Source organism: Anser anser (assembly GCF_964211835.1).
Source record: "Anser anser genome assembly, chromosome: 3".
Lineage (NCBI taxonomy): Eukaryota > Metazoa > Chordata > Aves > Anseriformes > Anatidae > Anser > Anser anser.
Genome location: NC_139722.1, coordinates 93,048,231 through 93,063,433, shown reverse-complemented (window position 1 = coordinate 93,063,433; position 15,203 = coordinate 93,048,231). Strand labels below are relative to the sequence as shown.

The 15,203-nt window shown below is 42.6% G+C and overlaps 1 long non-coding RNA gene across 11 annotated transcripts in view; it reads left to right on the top strand.

Moving 5' to 3' along the window:
• The window catches only part of LOC310897932, an 85,500-nt gene that overhangs the window by 60,714 nt on the left and 9,583 nt on the right, over window positions 1-15,203 (top strand). For 9 of the 11 annotated variants that reach the window (XR_014582796.1, XR_014582797.1, XR_014582798.1 and 6 more), the window contains 6 exons: window positions 7,255-7,368; window positions 8,723-8,827; window positions 10,358-10,586; window positions 10,747-11,540; window positions 13,056-13,231; window positions 14,622-14,768. This is a non-coding gene — a long non-coding RNA (uncharacterized lncRNA). Of the gene's footprint in view, window positions 1-579; window positions 6,330-7,254; window positions 7,369-8,722; window positions 8,828-10,357; window positions 10,587-10,746; window positions 11,541-13,055; window positions 13,232-14,621; window positions 14,769-15,203 lie in introns of all 11 variants that reach the window. The other 2 variants (XR_014582803.1, XR_014582801.1) reach the window with 2 other exon arrangements.

Genomic DNA, 15,203 nt, shown 5'->3' with positions numbered 1-15,203 from the left:
GTCGATAAGTACGCTTGTTTTGCAGATTTGCAAAACAACCAGCACTCTTTTCCATACCAGAAGCCCTTGATAAGGCAAGAAGAATGGTGCAAACTATTCACAGTTTCCTTCTGTCCTCCCTGTAATCCCAGGGAAGATAAATATAGAAGGGCTGAGATGTAGTATTGATGAGCAAATGTGGAACAGGCCTCACTCCAAACATCATTAGATCAACTGGTGAATTAAGATGGAGATGGAGCTAATTGAAATCCTGCTTGGGGGGGGCTGCTGGGTCCCTTGCAGGCTTGTAGAGAGGCCAGTAATGATGCAGTCTGAGACTGTGGGAAGTTTAAGGTGATATGAAGCTTGATCCAAAGCTCAGTGAAGCTGAAGAAAATCTCCCATGGTGCATGAATATTGCACGTGTTATGGGACTTTCTCATTTTGAAGCACAATTATCTCAAATGCAGAGACACAAGAATTCCACTAAACCTCAGCCTTGTTCTGCATGAGGGTTACACAGGAGAAGAGGTAGGAAGGAGGTGCTTTTCCTCTCAAGGTGAATGTGATGACAAAGTTGATTTCTGGATTATTCCCCAGAGTCATATCCAAGGGGACAGAGAAGCCAGAAGGCTTCTACATTGAGTACCGAGACATGTAGAAGATAGGGTGCCATTATGCCGGACTTGTGAAAAGCAAGAATAGAAGAATAGAGGAAGAATAGAGGGTGACAGGTATGCCCCTTTGCCTCACCCTTACCACACCTGCTCACGAGAAACGAGCCATCACAGGCAGTCAGCAACCGCACGTCTGTCTTGGATGCAACTTGTTCCCTCTCTTCTGGAACAAGCTGTGAGCACAAAGTATTGCACTGTAAATTAAACCTTTAATCAAGGTCTAGCTTCACAACTACACATGTTAAGGCCCTGTAATAATAGTTTACAAACAGGAATCGTGTGTTTTGCTTTGTGGTTATAATAATCAGTAGTATTTGGGAACAGTTCTACCATCACAGAAACTCATTGCTGCAGCCTGAAAAATCCTTGTTTTTCTGATATTAATCAAAGAAGGACTGCTAAGCATGTATATGATTGCTGGGCAAAAGATATGGCCGTAGTCCATTGTACAACAGGCAAAGTAGGTACATGGAAATCCAAAAGTAATAGTACAGCACTTTGGGAATACTGTTGTATGTGACACCAATGGGGACAAAATGTTAGTGCAAAATGTGTAAATAATACTGTGAGCAACACTAGGGTATAAGCATCTGTATTTACAACACTCCTTACAATTACTAATGCCATACTCAGCAATTCTGTATTAAAATTGGTATTTGTTATTTAACACATTGCTGGGACTGATTTACGATTTGATTCCAACTCATAAATGAATTGCAATTATTCTGGCAGTTATTAATTGTGTAAATTGATGTGCTGCAGTTTATCTCATAGTATCCAATCTGTTTTTTATGGCTGCTATTTTATTGCTCTGTGATTGCTCTAGGATTGGCTATGCTTGCCAATACTTAGCAGTTAAAAACATGTTTTAATATATTTGTTGGCTTAAATGTAAGGTTGGAGGCAGGGCTCGTTTCATTTATAATTTGGGGTTTTTTCCTCTTCATCTTCCTAAGTTTGTTCTATTACTTTATAATCTGGTTGCTACAAGTCTGTGGTATATTGATCTGTTTCATACAAAAGAAATAATAATAATTTTCCCTGAATATGTCACAACAATTGGTGATGCATCTTCTGTTTAGGCAAGAAGAAAGAATCCAAGGAGAAACAGTGCTCCCCAGTGAGGGGGAGAAGTGCCACTGGGGCAACATCATAGCACTGCTATGAGCATCTCAGCCTAATGGGGTCGGTGGACAGGAAGACCTTGGCCTTTGCTAACACTCTGACTTCCTCCTTTGAATTTCTTTTTCCTGGAGGGATGCCTCCTCTGGGGAGGACAGCAGACAGAGCCAGGATCAATCTCAGGGATCAAGGAAAACATGGGAAAATGGGGTATTCCTAGTCTGTCTCCAGCAGCAGAGTGAGAAGAATGAGGCTAGCTGCCCAGCTCAAGGTCAGACACCCTCTAAGAGGACATTAGAGGGGTAATATCTGAAGGGGAAAAAGACCATTTTTAGCAAAGGGCATTAAACTGAACAGAATACATTTACATTGGCAATTAGAAAAACTTTCTAATTGTCAAAGCAATGGCAATCTACAACCAGTAAGAGTAGTGGGAGGAAGAAAACTACCTGGTTTTAAAGCTGAGCTGGAGCAGAAAATCGAAAATCTTTCTGGACGTTGTGCCTGTGATAGAGCATGGACTCAATAGCTTGTTCATATTGCTCTGTGAAGTTCACCCAGGGTGCCACAAGGCTGAATGGCAATCTGTCTGTGTTTCTCAACGACAGGATCCTTACCAGTAACTTCGTGATGACTGGTGGATATTCTTTGAAGAAATCAGTGGGTGAGCCTACTGCATAGGGTCCTCCCAGAGCCGGCTCACCATGAGGCATGACAAGGTCCTGGCACTTTGAACGGTTTCCAGCTGTTCTCCTTGGTCTTGTGGTGACAATGTCCGACAGAAAGAATTACCCAGATCTTACCTTGCACAGATCTTGGGCCTTGCCGATGGGTTCTGGCATTTCCTGCTCAGGCTCAGACTGAACTAAGCCTGAGCTGAGGCTGAGAAAATCTGGCCATCAGGTTCTGGAGATCTTCATCTTCAATGCACCCTTGGAACACTCTATCAGGTGCTAGACACAGTCCGTGACCCCCAATCCTTTGTGAGCTTCTCAGTGGTTGGTTGTTGTGAGCTGATGCTTTGGGTCCTGCCGGTTTCCATGTACTTCCCAGTCTAATGTCTCTGAAGTTAGCATGTTCAGCAAAGCACATAAATGGCCTTGGACTTCAGTGAAGTATGAAAAACTTCAGTCTAGATTTCTGCAATGCTGCTCGAGTGTTGCTTTACCCCTGTGTCTCCACCCCAGTCATCAGCCAAAAATTACGTGGGAAACAGGATCCTGACATCAAGGTAGAGTGTCTGGTGATTCCTTTATTATTTGGGGTGTGCTAGGGCTTTGATCATGAAGCCTCATAGGTTTGAAATGCCAAGAAAGAAAGAGAACATGCTATGTTCAAAAGGTTGCAGAGTTTCCATAATATCTGCTCTCTGGAGCTGTGTGGAAATCCTGCTAAGCCACCCGAATGCTTTCCAGATCTTATGTTGCATGGAAACATCCTCAAGGCTGTAATGCAGGATTTGGCTTATGGCCAAAATTATTTCCAATAATAATAAGCTGATTGATTACTGCCATCAAGAAATGGCAAAGAAAAATATATTTCAACTATTTAAGTAATGAAAGGAAAGAAAATGAATCAGCCTTTCCGTTCAGGGATCAAAATATGGGTTAGGACAGTCCTGAAAACTCAAGTGTGGAAAATTCTAGGTTCAGACACTGAAAATATATTTAAAAAATCTGAAGTCACTGTGCAAAATTTGATAGGGAAAGTGGACGTAATCTTGGTGGCTCAGAAACATGGAACATGCCTGTGACATAGCGATTGGCAGCAGCGCTTTAGGTATTATTTACCTCACACCGTTCTGAGGTCTGCACTAGGCCTTAACATGTCCTGTGTGACACTTTGGTCTCAGAGTAGATTACTGCAGTAGTTTTTTTGCCTCAGGACACACAAACTTCAACCTACTAACTCTGTCATAGAAAGATTTTCCTGATATATATGAATTCCTCACTGCACACATCAAAAACTGGTCGTGACTGGAGTGTCAATAAGCAGAACGTGAGAATGTTCTGTCATTTTGATAGTGCTGGGCATGCTTTTGTTTCCCTGAATATATGCTTTTTATAATGGGATGAAATGGGTAGGACTCTTGTGCTATGCTGAAAGACAAGAAAGCACGAGAATATTTGTACCTTGTTGATCTAACGTGGTGCAGAATAGCTTTTCAGTCTCAAATAGGCTCACGCTCTTTGCCTTGAGCTAAGGCAGCCTCATGAAAAGAACACTGGCATCACAGAAATGACTCCCACCAGCATGAGCTGCCTAGGAAACACAGGCTGAGGAACAGTTTACAGAAAGAGCAAGAGACAAAAAAGGGAATTTGAAATGTCTGGAGGAAAGAATATCAAGAGGAAAACATGCCCTCTTCTGCTGAAGTCTTAATCAAGTTTGGCCTGAACTTTCTGGCTTGAGGAACTTTGGATCCTGTTACCCAAATGCCTAGTCACGTGTGTTTGTTCCAGGAAAGCTTGTCCAGTTGTAGGGCACTGTCCTGTCCACTGCTGATTGCCTGCCTTGATTAAAAAAAAGTGAAAGCTCTGTTTCATGGGTGAACTTAAATACTTCTGTGATCAAGGTGGTGAAGTGAGAGTGGCTACAACGAGGGAAGACTGCAAGCCATGAAGAAGGATGGTAGCAAGGATGAACTTGGTCATCCTGACTTATTTTTTTGGGGGATGGAGTAGTTTGTCTGAGGATGGAGAATGTGAGGGTATTTGGAGGGGAAATGGGCAGTAAGAGGAACGAGCCCATACATAAAGATGGAGCCAGATTCTTCTGAGAGGAGCACAGTGACAGGACAAGAGGCAGCAAGCACAGGTCACAATGATAAAAACTCTCATTAGTTATTAGGATTTTTTTTCTCACTCTGAGGGTAGTGCAGCACTGGAACAGTTGCCTAGAGAGTTTGTAGGTTCTTTAACCTTGGAGAGCCCCAAATCTTGACTGGATGAAGCCCTGAATAAATGTGACCTAAGCAGGCAAGTGGTTGTCCCCAGATAACCTGCAGAGGTCCCTGTCAGCATGGATTATTCTGTGATTCTGAGCCAGATCCTGCAGCTGGTGATGGAAGGACCATGGCTATCGTGCTTGATAGGACATGTGCTTGGATGGGGCAGTGCAACTCTCTGACTCATGACTGGAGTCACTGAAGAATTCAGTGCATTTCATGACTGTATGTTAAATTTTACATGGAGTCTGAAAGCTGCAAACTGGTTGACTCTTCAAGGCAAGAAATAATTTGCTTACTCATATCACTAATAAATGCTGGTATATTTATCCTGCCCAGCACTGGTACCTGATCCCTTTGACACTTTCATGATGCTTTGGACCAGGGTGGGAGATTAGTTCCTTTGAAAACTACTTTTCCACACAAGCTCTGACCCAAACTTTCAAATCTCCAGTTCCCTAGCTGAACCTTGGCGTGCAAGGGAAAACTTCAAGCAGATGGCAGCGGGGTGGATCAAAGCGACTGCTCTGGGCTACAGCCTGCTTTTGAGGGATGAGCTGGGGACAACGTTGTCTGTTGGTTCTTCATTGCAATGCTAGGCTCTAGGCTGTAGTGGATGTTTACATCAGTATTCTCTGCTGGAGTGCAAAATGTAAGGGTCATCTCTGGTATTTCATCAGCTTTATGTGGGAACATAGTCACTGATGCCCACTGTTCATACTATGTTGTGACTGGGACTGGTGTGTTACACAGCGTTTCAAAGTTGAGAGTAGCAGCTTCAAGTGTTAAGCTTAGTTGTAGAGGTGTTTTGTTAGCCATATAATGCACATATAACAGCTTTCTATAACTAAAGAATAAGAAGTAGATGTCTCACTAGCTAGTTGGGCAAGTGCCACTAGCAGTGGGGCAGACGTACTTTAATTTGGACAAAAGTCCGTATCTCAGTTGTATTCTAAATACAGCATTTCATGAGGTTATATTTGTCCTTTGCATCTCCATAGAATAGAAAGAGGCTTGGAGGTAGTAACAACAGCACCTCAGATTGCTGCAGCAGCTGCTTGTATGTTTGTGCCCCCAAAATACTTTTTTTTTGGTCTTGGCATGGACAAGTGCATGTGTGTGCAGTGCTTGCAGACTGTTTGATTACCCCTGTTGTGCACAGCCTGGCAGAGACATGGTGTTTCCTACACGAACTGCCATCTCTCCCAGCTTGCGAGTGAAAGGCTAAACATTAAGCAGAGACTAACGAGATTCCAGTTCTGCAGCACATTTTATTTTTCAGCAGTTTGTGTTCTGCCATATACCCAACACTGTCTCCTAAGGGAAAAAGCAACATAATTAACATGGGATAGATTTGCTTCAATGTACTCTGTTTCTTTCCATTACTGTATTCGTCAGAGGAACTATTTAGAGAGAAGGCTTTTCATAGCATTATGTTTGGTCCAAGTTTGTTTTTTGTTGATTTTTTTTTAAGGAAGTGCTATTTCAGAGGATATATTTTCAGAAGCTATTGGATTTCAGCCATTTTGGATATATGGTGAGACAGGAAGAGACCAGGCAGAGGCCACCAACAGCTGGGGGTCAGCACAGCACCTGTGTGAAAGGTAGTCAGGGTGCTACGGGAGGCAGGGGCATCCTGCACATCCTGAACATCTATCTCAAGACTTGTCTTTTTAATGACAGCAATTTAATTTCTTCCTCTTCCAAAAAAAAATTGATTTGAAGCCGTACCTTTCAGCTGGTTTTCCATAAGCATATTAATTCTTTGAGAATTAATTCAATTTTTCAAGTTACTATTTAGTCTAATTTTCCTCCTCATCAAACATGCTTTCCCAGATGATGGGGAGGTTCTCCTCTGGAAGAAGAAGATTCTTCTCTGACACAAAAAAGGTTTTAAATCAAGATTTCCAAAGTGCATGGTGATTTAGGGGTCCTCAATATTTCAAGCAATAAGTTTGAAACATTATAAAGTGACAGAAAATGCTGTGTACCTGTCCTCTGTTCCCTGATGCTATTTATTCGAGGTATCATAATTTGGCATACAAGATCACTCATTTTTGGCCCAAATCTTATTTCAGACATTCAAAAACCTTGTTCACAAACTTCTACTTCTGCCCCAGATCAGAAGGTTGTCAAGATGCCAAGTATGAGGTTTAAAACAAACAAATAAATAAATACTTGGATCTTTCAAATTGCTTCCTGCTTTCCGAACTTTCATGGTTCATGTTTTCGAGCATAATCATGTGGAAATCTAATCGTTCCTGTATTTTGGAGAGCGAAGACTTCTTGCCTGCCTCCCTACTGAACTAACCCACTAGGATAAGGAGGTAAAACGCTGCACCGCTGAGGGAGCTTTCCCAAGTGGGATATATCTACACTAATTCAGCCCAGGCCTGAGCACAGAGCCTGGGTCCTGTGCTCACCTTGACTCTCTACATCCAAACTAACCCCAACAAGCCACTGTACAGGCAAGTCTGCAGATCTTCCTCTGTACTTGTCTAATCTTCTCCTTTCTACCTTTCCGCACAGCATCTCTGATAGTCACACGTGTGGTACCGTTCTGCCTAACTGCTGCTGTTTGCCAAACCATTCTGCAGGCTCCATCGGCTGCCTCGGTGTCCTGTTGTAAGGGAACTGGGGGAGGTAAGTGCCACGCTTCACATATAAGGTACAAATCATGTTATTTGTGTGATCTCCTGGTTTATATATTCCATATATTTCCTTATTTTAGTTTTACTACTTACTCTTGCTATAAACCAAGGGTGTTAGTGCATACTTCCTCTCTTCCTAGACCTGAACACCCAAAGGCGCAGTGAGTTTTTACCAAGCATTTCTTAAAGAACAACTCAGTATGAGAAACCCTCTCACAAAACCCACACAAATCCCTGTAATCAGCCCTGCCAATTCACTGCAGACTGCAAACAGCTATAGACAGGATTCCAAACAGTTAATTTCAAATAGCTCATTTTCTCTCATCTCTGCACAAATTCCTGTCATGTTGCATTACATGTAAACAACTCAGAAACTTAATGACATGCCTTTCAGTCAAAAACTGGTATGGCTTTTCAGTCTGAGCAGATTAATTGCAGTTTGTAACAATATAGACTGATGCAGTCTGATTAGGGTTCCTATTGCTCTTTGAGATAAAATATTTTATGTGAATGTAAAGCCAAGATTTCTGCTGGCATGACTTTATTGACTTCTGCGGGAAAATAAAGTACCCATGTAAAATCCATAATACGTTATTGTTTGTGAGCTGTTACAGTAAAGAAATTTTATAAGCTTCTGTAAATTAGATGTCAGATCAGATTCCAGTCCCTGTGGAAATGGTGCTGTCAATGAAGTTAGGCAGCAGGAATATTTTACCATGGAAGAGACACTTTTGAATGAATCTTTTAGCATTTGATGGCTTTGGAGGTGTTTTGTACTTCCGTTTTTCACTGCCCCTGTCTTCTTCCTGAATGTTACTCTTAAAACTGATAGTCTCTTAAGTTTCATTCCTCTGCACTTCTAGTGTTGTTCTATTCTTGCTACAGACATTGCTTGTGTTTTGTAGCAATCCTGTAGACCCAAGCTTAGGAGCTATGCAACACAAATCCCACTATTTGCCAATAGGATTAACGTGAGGAACTCCACAAAGCTTCTTTGAATACATTCCTCACTGACCGATATGTCCCTCAAAGCTTTAGGATGAGATTTTCCTCCTCCTTTTTTTGTCTCCTATTCCCTTTTTCTTTCCTCTCTTTCCTTTCCTCTGTAGCTTTTTAAGGCAAAACATAGCAGAAAAGAAATTCAAGTGGATAAATACGCATAGTTTGCTTGTGGTTGGGTGGCTGGTTTTTTTGGGGGGGAGGGGAAGGGGTGGGAAATCTCTCTGAGGAGACATACTAATGGGTAGCTTCTTGGCTCAGTCTCTCCCTCTGAAATGTTTTTGTTTTGTTTGTCTTTCGTTCTGTTAAAAAAAAATATATCTTAAGTTGCTGTTTGTTTTTTCCAGTTTGAAGAATGCCATGACTAGGGGTGATCACTGCTCAGAGAGGTCAGAAGTATTTTGCGATGTTTTGAATCCCATACGACTGTACCGGGGGGCTGAAGTTTTTTGGTGAGTATGTGGGCTTGCCGATGTAATTCCACCCTGTCCATGCTGCTGGACTAAAAATGAAGGTCACAAATATTCTACAAAAACTGCCAGCATCTGGTTGTTTTGCCCCCTGTTATCAGGATTCCAACAGAATTTCACTTTACAGGGCTAGCACATTTTATAGAACAGAAGACATTTTAAATATAATATTTGCAATATTACATTTCAGTATTAAAATACTGCCTGACAACAGGGACCAAAGCAAAAGTACTAGATAGAAAAGTACAAGCTGCTGCACTCTGAACTAAAGCTGTACATATTGGCACGGGAAAGCATGTGCTTCACATCACCAGTGGGACGTTTTACATATAGGTCACATTAAACCAGTCTGCAGAATTTGAGATGTTTAAATCAGCATTGTAAAATCCTGAAACTGTAAAAATTAGGGGAAAAAAATTACATTATTAAAATATTGAATCGTCAGTTTATTATCTTTAGAAATCCTTTCCTATATAAGTAGATTCTTTATTCCTGTCCATTTCTATAAGATATACTGTTTATTTTAAATACTCTGAGCGGGTAGAGGTTTTATTTTTTGGTGTGAAGGGTTTTGAAAGAAGCTGTTTCCACACTGCACATAATAGTGTGGTTGGAAGGACAATTACTGCAAATTCTTCCATTTCTGGGTGTGAAGATCCCCAAAGGCAGCATGAACTCCCCATGTGATTTGTCACTTGAAGGTTGGGTTGTTTTTTTGTTTTTGATTTTTCCAGCCTATCTGCTGTAAATCATCACTCCTTAGGCAAGTACATTGAGCTTCTATCTCAGATTGCATGCTTGCACATAGCTTTTCTTACTATGAACAACTTCAGATGAATTATTACTTAATTGTTCAATAATTTTATGCAATTGTAGGACCAATTAATTTCTCTTTGGGTGACTTTAATTACTTTGAGTGATGAATATTGAGGCATGGTACAATATGTTCCTCCCATGAGAATGTTCAGCTGTTCTGAAGTCAGAGGCTGTTAGGAATATAACAAAGCATCTGACAGAATCAGGTTTTCATAAAAATTAAAAAAAAAAGAAACAAAAAACACACACACACAAAAAAGACATCCAAAAAACACCCCTCATAAAGACTTTTTAAAGGGAAACACCAATGTCAGTTGAATATTACTGATCAGTTGGGCAGATGGATAAAGTCAATACTTTTACAACTGTGGTAGGCAGATCATGAGGGAACTGGTACTACTGGAAGAAAATGTGACTTTATTTTCCCTAACTAACTGAGCTTTCCCAAAGCAATGTGGGTTAACAGTTCATGAGGTAACTGCACGTGCAAAAAAAAGACAGATAGCCTAAATAAGAAAATAACGGAAATCAACACTAAGGAGGGTTTTTAAAGCAACTGTGGTCTTTCTCAAACTTGCCAGTTAAGAACTGTTCCCTGTAGTATAAGCCAGATTCAACTAGAACATTTATTTTTTGCGATCGGTAGTTGTAAGTACCAGTAACTCTGAAAAAAAGAGGTTGTATTTTCTTCGTCAGATTCTGTTTTGTCTACTGAATGTGAAGTGGATCATTAGCAGAGCACAGGGACCTCCACCTCTGGCCTACCCATCGCTTCCAACAGCAGTTGCCAAAAGCTGCGGTCACCTAACCACCAAATATAGTCCTATATGAAGTACCCATGAGTGCATGTCTGCACTGTGAAATCCCCAAGAGTGGGCAGCACTCAGGGCTGTCATCATCAATCAGTCCTTTAGGACTTCTTCAGGTGAGTACTTCAGACACAGTGAGGACAGACATGGATTGCTATTCCGATAAATATGAGAAGGGTCTATTTGGAACAGTTGGTTTTGTACCCTCAAGGCAGAAGGTAAAGAAAGAGAAGGGAAAAACCAGGAGTAAATAATTGTTTCTGTACTGATTCACAGGTCTGCTTACCATCAAATGTAGCATTGTGGTGGTGACATGGACTTGTTACAGCTAGAAGCAAGGAATGCAGAAAATAATGGATTTTGACCATAAAGTTTGAAATTCTCACAGGTTTAGTGTTTTGAGTAAGGCGATGATCCAAAGCCTATAAAGGCAGAAGAAAAACAGCCTTTGGCTTCAGTGGGCATTGCGTCAGGCCTTCACATGACTAGCTATCAGCAGACTTCATTCTGTGTAATTCTGTATGAAAGAAGTGTTAGTTCTCTGGCATACAGTCAGCCGAGGAGGAATAAGATGCTCCGTGTGTTTGCAACTTACCCTTCGGGCGAGCAGACATCCTCAGCACTGAAAGCAACAGAGATGTTCCCTCACAGCCGGTGGAAAGGCACCTAGCTGTGCTTTGCAACTGTTCCTTCCCGCTAAGTCATCACAAGAGAGAGAATTAGCAGAGATTTCGTTGTTGCATACCCAAATCTGAATGCTGGGTTATATTTAAACAAGCACAGGAAAGAGTTGAGAGACTCCGTGACCCTGGTGAACTGAGGATCAGTTGTTCTAAACTGGAAGGCAAATGTCAGAAGATCAGATTACAAGTGTCTACCAGCATGTTTTCACTGTGCGGTGGGTCAGCTGGAGTTCAGGCCCTGCAAATACTGAGGAGGTGGTTCCAGAGCAGTTAGCACTTGAGCAATTGCTAGCACCGGTGGTCTGAACTTGGGCAGGATTTCATAACATGTCTGCAAGCCAAAAGCTTCCTCGACTGCTAATTTAATAAAGAAGAGTGAACCACTGGGTAAGTCCCTTGAAGAGAGACTAAATCAGGCTAATTTGTTATATAATCCCTTTTTAATGTGGAGAATTAAGGTGACGGCAAGATGACTGTGTTTAATACTCCAAATAATTACTGGCGATTATTGACATTAAAGATGGGAGAGAGCAAGTTAATTTCTGCTTGTTGTTTTCAACATGTGCCAAACTCTTACTTCACACCAGTGAGGAAAGGCTAGAAGTTGTGTGTTCCATATGCATGAAGTAACAGTTGGCACAAATCACTGAGGGGAGAAAAATAAAAACCAATAAAGCCCAGCAACCCAAACTGTCACTTGCTGACAATTTCTTGACTCTCACTGCTGAAAAAAAAAATTTAACATAAAGGCCTCATGCAGAGTATTCCACCTGAATAAACCCACACTTCTGGTCCTCTTTGAGGCAAATGTTTTGCTGAGAAGGCAACTATAGCTTCAGTTGTCCAACCTTCTCCTTTCCCCCTCTGGAAAGAGGTGTCACAGGCAGACCCAGAGTGGGATGGGAATGAAGCAGTGGAGGATGAGGACAGCGCCTGACTCAGGTTGAGGCTCTTGGGCATAAACTGTTCTTCTCCATCGCTAGGAACGGAGGTGCTGGGGTTCTTCACGGGTAACAACGGCTCCCTGCTTGGGACAGCTACACTGTGTAGATCAGGGGAGTTTACATCCTCCCTGCACCAGCACTGATGGATTTGTCTCAGAACAGCCGGAGGTAGCACAACTTGCCTCTGCCTCTACACATCGTACCTCTTCATGTCGGCCTTTGGTCTATGAGTCCCAGAACCCCGAGAGCACTGCCAGGCCCTGATGTTGCTGTCCACTCACTGGGGCTCACCCACACACCCAGGACCCCACCTCAGCCCTGGGGCCGTCAGCCCCTGCCCCAACAAGGCCGCAGCAGGGCTGGGATCCAGCTCCCCACAGCCTGGCCCAGCCTTGGCCCATCCTTGTCCCCGCGACCTACCTGGTGCCCTGGCAGTGGCCATGGGCTACACGAGTTTTCTCATGTGTGTGCAGTTTGAGATGACGTCCTGCGCTGACACAACCTGATGACAGTCTAAGTCTGCCCTGTCACTTATGTAAGTAGGCAAGTAAATAAGCATATTTATTGAGAGTCAAAACGTGTATGGTATATGGGATGTAACATACAAAAGCATTACGTACTGTTCCTCTGTGGTTTCCTCCCCTCTCACCATCCTGTGATCTCCCTTTCTTGTCCTTCTCCTCTTTAAGTTGATATCTACTAGGAAGAGGAGCGGTGGATGAAATCACAGTATGGAAAGCAAGTGATGACACTGGGCAAATTCATATCAAGAGTTAATTTCAGAATGTTTCCTATCATTTTTTCCTATTTTGTTGATGACTAGAATAGTACTTGTAAGCCAAAGCTTACTTGTTCAAATCACACTCTCATTTTATTTTTAAAGAAAGAAACTGTTTTTGCATTTTGACATGTTTCTTGTTTTCAGACTGTGTTGATTTTTCTGTGTGGTTCACTCTAGGCTTCGTACAACTGACAGCTTATTATCTCGCCTTATGAAAATCATGCCTGACTTCTGGGAGCTGTCTATCAAAAGGAGAGAATACACTGAGAAGCTGGTACTTTCTGTCTAATTATCTGGGTTGATCATTGTTCAATGAACCTATTAACCACTTGAAGTGACTTGCATCTTCACAGGTACAGTACTGCATGATCTTTCTCTGCACTATTGAAATGGCAAATGTGACCCCTGTGAAGTGTTCCAGTCTAGCTTCTCTTGGACTGCTAGTTCCTAAATGCAGCTGGCTTCACTCATTTTGGACAGTAAACCCCATCCTGTGCCTTCAGAATACTGACTGTAGGTGAATGTTCTCCCCCTCCTTATCTCCTGTCCTTGGACAACTGCCTCAGTTCAAGGTTTATGCCTTTCAGTGAAGCACTTAAGCACGCACTTAGCTCTCATCAGTTCATTCCTGTCATTTCATTGAATAGGGATGGATTTAAGTGCCTACTTGTAGTCTGTGGCTTCCCAGGATCTCAACGGTTTCTTGGACAGTGGCTGGATAAGATAAAAGGAACCATCCATGACAGTCCTGCGCCTGGTTGAATGTTGTATTTTTGGATAGTGATGAGCAACACTGTTCAAACCTTTCATGATACTTCAGAGTAGAGAGGGACAGAGCCCTGGGCCCAGATGCTCACTGGGGAAGGAGGAAGGGTGCTCCCCAGAAACCTACATGTGACCTATAAGTAACGGGGAGAGGGAAAGATTTCCTCCCTTTCTCTGTTTGTGGCACCTCACTCTGCTGGGGTAGGACACCAGGGACACCAGCAGCACAGCAAGGAGTGGTACCTTTGTGCTGTGGTCATAAAATCTCACTTCGCCAGCACAGATCTGGTGGAGTCAGCTGTGCCCTATCCCTTCCAAATCCTTTACCACCATCACAGTCACCCACACAAATCTGTTCCCTGCTGTGCCTCCTCCCAGGATCAGCTCACCCTTAAAAGTCAAGAATATGTATGTTTAAGAACAGTTCAGGAAATGAAAAGAGAGAGGAAAAACATCATTCATGCTGTTTAAGTTCTGACTGAAGTCTGAGCACTTTGTCCATACTGGGATTATGATCTAATAAATAACTGATCACAAGAATAAGAGAAAATAGGCCATATTCATCTGAATGGTAGAAATCGTCTTTGAAAGTGGTGCCAAAATGAAACGGGACGTGTCAAAGTGTGGCCAGTTACAGACTCCAGTTTTTCATATGAGTTGCAAAACAGATGAGTTTAGAAGTTGTACCTGTTCTGAGAGGAGAGGTTGTTGGGTAGGTAACATGTAGAAATCTATCTCCAGTTGAGACTTTTCACAGAGTTTTTGGCTGGCATTTGGAAGTATCCTTGGAAGCCTTACAATCATCTCATTTTGCTTGAATCGGCGTGCATTATCTTTTGTATCTATGGCAATGAAAAAGCTGTTTGGCTTAGGACTAGCTGCCACTGGCTTCCCTAGTATTAGGAAAGCCAAGTTAATAAATGACCTTGACTAGATGTCAAACCTCACATTTGCCCCCTCTGTGCCTCTATTCCGCAGGGGATTAAAGCCAGCCAGTTTCCAGCCCAGGAACCTGCCAGGGAGAGGATGGTCTACTGCATCCACCAGACCTTGGCAGAGCTGTAACCAGCTTTATTAAAAGATTTGTTTTGAACATATGATACAGGATACTCTCAGTTATATCAGGTAAAAATATAACATTAGTGTCTGGCTCTGTTCCCATCTTCCTGTGTTGCTGCAGCAATAAATGGTGTTAGAAAATTGTGCTCACTGATAGTGTGGAGAAGTCTTTCTGCAAAGAAGTCACCTGGCTTGGGCAGCCCTGTATCGCTACTCTGCTCCCTGTGCTGCCAGCACAGCAGGGCACCCTTGGGAGTGGAGTTGCCCCAAAAGTGTGGGCTGCCAGTGTGGTCCTGGTAGGTCTCAGTGGCTTTGCTCCGTGGAGGAGCCCTGTGACTGTGCTATCTTGTGCTGGCAGCCACGGATAAGCTGTGGTTGTGTTCCTGTGCTGCCCTGATTATAAGAAGTGTGACTGTCAGGGATGTCAGGGCAAAACTGGGCTCCTTTGTTGACACAGGGCTTTTAAGTTGCCTCTGTAACAACAGGCAAGTGAAACTGGGG